Genomic DNA, 5144 nt, shown 5'->3' with positions numbered 1-5144 from the left:
AAAAGCATTTCCTTTTAGCGAGCAGAAAAACTACTTAGCGAGGTATTGCTTCCGTCAAGTTTGCCAACTGCACTTCCACGGATGAAGTGTTTGTCACCATGGCTTGCATGATTGTTGTGGATGATGGGGAGTAGCATGGATTGTCACACATACTAATTCTCAAATGGCTCATGTTATGCAGTGTAAGTAGGGAAGATGCATCACTTGAAATATCATCATCTTCCTTCACAATTGTCCCACCTCCTATTTACCACCCAAGGAAGTTTTTTCAATTAAAGCGACATTATTTGAAATGGGATTAATTTATCAGAGTCGCCACTTGGAATAGCTTATTTGGTATTGCAAGTCACCGATTTATTTTAAAATTCCAAATCGAGGAAATTTATTATTTTTTAAAGTCCGCGAACCAGAAATTCTAGATAAGAAATTCTGTTAACCCGAGAGAAGGTGTTAGGCATTCTCAGATTCCGTGATTCTATCTCGGTCACTTAAACTATTAATATTGGCCTATTATCAGATTAATTATGCATTTTAAACCTATGTGCATTTTTACGACTTTTTAACCGCTTTTACTATATTCAGGAAAATTCAATGTTATTTAAAACATATCTTAAACCACGCTACATGAAATGCACCCACGGTTTGCGATATATTTTATTTAACATTGTTGGAAATTGAAGTCGGGTCACATGAAATGTACACCCGAATTTCAGCAATCACAACTACGTCACGGGAGCCGTACCCGCAGCCATGACAATTTAATGTAGCGCACCTAAAGCAACTACGAAGATTCATTTTTAATATATAAGTTACAATATTTGTGAGGGCCATGGATGATCTAATTTATGGATGGCACACCTCAACCCTTTAACCTTAAAGAAAATATATTTAACTATAGCAACTGCAAATGTTAGCTCTTAATCTAATTTATGAGGGCCATGAGTCATGGGTTTTGTTTGTGTATGACACACCTCAACTTGTTTCTTTTAAAGAATTATATTTAAATTAAAGGGAGCCTAAAGAGGTTCAGATTTTTATAACGAATCAGAGTTTAATCTAAATCCCTTGATTATAGGCATGTTTTGGTTGATATACAAGGCACTTATTTATTTAAAGGAATTCTGGGCCAAGAGTAAGCCCATATTATTTAAAAATCTTGTAAAGGATAACAAAGGAAAGTTAGGATCAACATCAAGCCTAGCAATGAGGACAAAGACAAGAAATCACCAGAATTTCGAAAGGGCCAAGGACTGGGCCCATGATCAAATTTTCAGTATTAAGAACGAAATACATCCTAGTATGCAAATCCTAAAATTACACCACTAACAACCATATTATAAACTTTGAAATCATTATATTTCTATTAATATGAATTTGAACGATGAAACTATTTAAACACTACATATATTAGGGTTCTAACACGTTAAAATTCTGAAAGACATATACATGTTGAGTACTGAAAATTAATCAATTGACATAAAATGATCCATGATAAAAGGCTCCTAGACTGACTCAACTTTTCGGCCTATGGACTAGGCCCAACTCGTCTGAGATTAGTCTGTCACTTGGGCTACAAATTCAAACCCTCTTTTCATCAACTAAGAAGCCTTTGGTTCTGCTGAATGGGCTCAAAGCCCAGCACCATTACTACTTTTTTTGTTTTGTAAAAAAAATGACAAAATACATAACTAATACATGGTTTATTACAGTCTTCCCAAAATAGAATAAACAACTTCCAAAATCAACACCTTGCGTTAAGAGTTGTTACATAACCTAACTATATTAAAAGCTAAACTATTACAACTTTAAAAAATGACATCATGAAGAATCCTAGCCTCTTTTGAAAATGATTTGTCCACAACAGCATGATTCCATTTCCAGCTCTTGAACCTGCTGATTTGGCCGATTAGTAGCCAAATCTGCAGGCAGTAGCTTACAGCCAAACAGACAAGAAAGAAAATAAAAGGCTTTAAATAAGGGTAAAGTTGTCTACTCAGATAAAGGGAGGAAACATGACTTTAAAATTTCATAATCAGCCTTAATGACTAGAAGATTTGGCTATGGACATAAACAGGGCTAATTTTGCAAACTGAAACTATAAGGCATTCAAGTATCAGCTAAGTTGTTCATGCTCAAACTTTAAACTCACATGTTCAAAACTTAATCACATTCATATCATTGTAAGCTAACTATTATCATGAAAAGACATTCACTTTCACAAACACCATTTATACATCTGATTTCATATCTTTTAAACAAACCATTCATGGCATTACATAGAGATGGAATGGAGGTTAAATACCTAAGCAGCAGCAACCAAACAGCAAGTAACAGGAGAAAGAAAAGAATGAAGATAGCTGAAGCTTGCAACGACAGAACACAACACAGCAGCAGCAGCCCCAAATAAACCAAAAATTCAAACCAAATCTAACCCAACTTGAAACCAGAAATCTCAGCTAAAGAACCCAAGAAAAATCCTCTACTTCAAACCATGTTTTCAGCTTGTAAAACCAAGAATGAGAAGTTTTGGATGTTTTCTAAAATTTTCTGAAATCTGATCTTTCTTCTGAAAAGAAGAGAGAACTTTGTGCAGTAAAATAATGTTGAATGTGTGAATGTGAGTGAGGGATTGTTTTCCTTTTATAGAGTGCCCAAAAAGGCATCAAAAAGGAATATTCTAACCTAAAAATTTCTAAAAATAAGAATAGTATAGCATCTATTATAGCTGTCTGTCTTTTCCTTATCCAATACCAGCATTTTAGGCTAAGGATAGGGACAGTTGTGCAAAATCTAGAACATTCTGATATTAGCCTATGTAAAAATCCATTTTTACCCTTCTAATTACTGACTATTTAGCTTTATCCTAAGTTCTTTTAGTTCAATTAGGTCCCTACAAGTCTTATGATTTACAGACTAGGACAAACCAAAACAAAAGTCTATCAACAAATCAGAAAAATGCAAAAATTGATAAACTGTCAACATAAACAAAAATTGAAGAGGGGATGCAATTTGAACTAAAATTAACCTAATTGGTAGACAAGAGTGTTTATCTAATCAAAACAAGACTAAAGTTAAATGGCTAAACTGAATTTTAAAACCTCACAAAACAAATCAAGGTGGTGAAGCCAAGAAAATCTAAGGATTATCAGCTAACCAATGTTTTTAAGGCTAAATCAATTAAGTCCAGAATTAAACTCAATCAACAATTTCAACCCCTGAACTTGCACGATTTACTAAAAATGAAAATTGACTAATTTAAGCATATTAAGAATTAACTAAGAAGTCAGAAACCCTAAACTAACCAATTAGTTGACAATTAACTACCAATTAAACCTAATCGACAGAACAAAATAAACAACAGAACATATGAACATGTAAAGAAAATTAAACATAAGGGAAATCCTAATTACTGGTTATTTGAAACAGAACCTTTTTGTTCATGAAAGAAAAAACAAATATGAGACCGATATCAAGAAGAAGAAGAAGAAGAAGAAGAAGAAGAAGAAAGGACCTGAGGCTTTGGAGTAGGCAGTTTCGAACTCGGCCAGACTTGAAAAGGGGGAAATATGAACTTGTTTGTCCATTAATTGACTATTCTTTGTTGAGAACAATCGGCTAATGGGCACTTTGGGTTCATATAACCCCACCTTAAACAAAACTCGAGCAAGGACAATTAGGGTTTCCGAAATCTTGGATTTAAGATTCGACGAAGCTGGGGCTGATTTGAGAGGAACCAAAGGGATATTTGGAAATATAGGAGGAGGATATTGCATGGTGAAGTTTTGGGTTGATTTGGAGAAGTTAGGGTTTGGGTCCGATTTTTGGATCTAAAATTGGAGGGATTTGAGAGAGATTCGAGAGAATTGGTTCTGGGATTCGAAAAGAAGAGGAGGTGAGGAGTGTCTGGTATGAATTTGGGGCCATTTGGAGCAGTTCCGCCGCAGTGAGGCGATTTCCGGCGGCGGAGGGCGGTGGAGGCGATGGAGTAAAATAGGGCAGCTAGGTTTTCTTTAGTTTAGGTTGAAGGAGATGAAACTGAAGGGTTTCGAATGGGGAGGTTCTAATTTCGGACAGTCATATAGTTAGTGGAAGGTGAGTTCCCATCTATTCGATCAAACGAGATCAATGGATGGGATTTACTAAACATGGAAGGACGTTGTTTGGCTTCAGATGGGGTATGGACTGGGTATGAATTGTTTGGGCTTGGGTTTGGGAGGTGTTTGGGATGGGTTTTTTTTCCTTAAAATCAGCCCAGAAGCCCTTTTGTCAATTAACCCCTTATTTCCTTTTCTTTTCTTTTTCCTCTCTTTTTTTTAATTCAAAATCCTAAATTAATCTAAATTAAAAATTAAACTAATTATCTAATTACAATAATTATGAGAATTACCTAATCCTACATTAAAATAGAAAAATCCCTAATCTAAAAAATCAAAAGGTAAAAATGTAAAAATAGGACTTTTTTGTAGTTTTTATTTTTTAAAAACAAATAATTAACTAACTAATCCTAAAAATGTAAAAACAAAACCTAAATGTAATGTATGGTATTTTTGGAATTTTCATGATTTTAATAAAAATTAAACGTGCCCAAAAATACAAACAATTAATAAAAATCCTATAAAATAGCAAATAATTGGAGAGAAAAAAACCTATTTTCTTGGATTTTATAGGAGTAATTCATATAGGGGGAAAATCGCATGCTCACAGCTGCCCCTCTTTACTCGGAAACATGAAGGATTTTCGGGCAAAGATAAAATGAGCAATTACGAGGGATTTTTGCCCGTTGGAAACTCCATGAGAAGCATCTTTTGAAAAAGTCTGAGCGAACGTTTCTTTGGAGGTTGCCTACATATACTTGGCTATAAAGGAATCAGGTCAGTGTAGTTCTGGAAGTTTCGATAGTTGGGACTACCGGAAAACTGTGATTTCACTGTTGTTGCTGCTGTTTCTGCTTGTTGAGCTCCTTATTACACCAAATGAAAGATGAAAAGCTAAACTAGCTAAACCTATCAACTACGAGTTACAGGATTCCTATTTATTAACCTTTTAAAGCTTGATCTTGAGTCATGAATGGTTCTTCCTGCAAACTCTGATCTGAATCTTGATGCTTGTTAGTTGCAACCGCTGGTTCATTCTTCTTCAGTTTT

This window comes from Nicotiana sylvestris, chromosome 7, assembly GCF_000393655.2.
Source record: "Nicotiana sylvestris chromosome 7, ASM39365v2, whole genome shotgun sequence".
NCBI lineage: Eukaryota > Viridiplantae > Streptophyta > Magnoliopsida > Solanales > Solanaceae > Nicotiana > Nicotiana sylvestris.
This window is presented reverse-complemented; position numbering follows the sequence as displayed.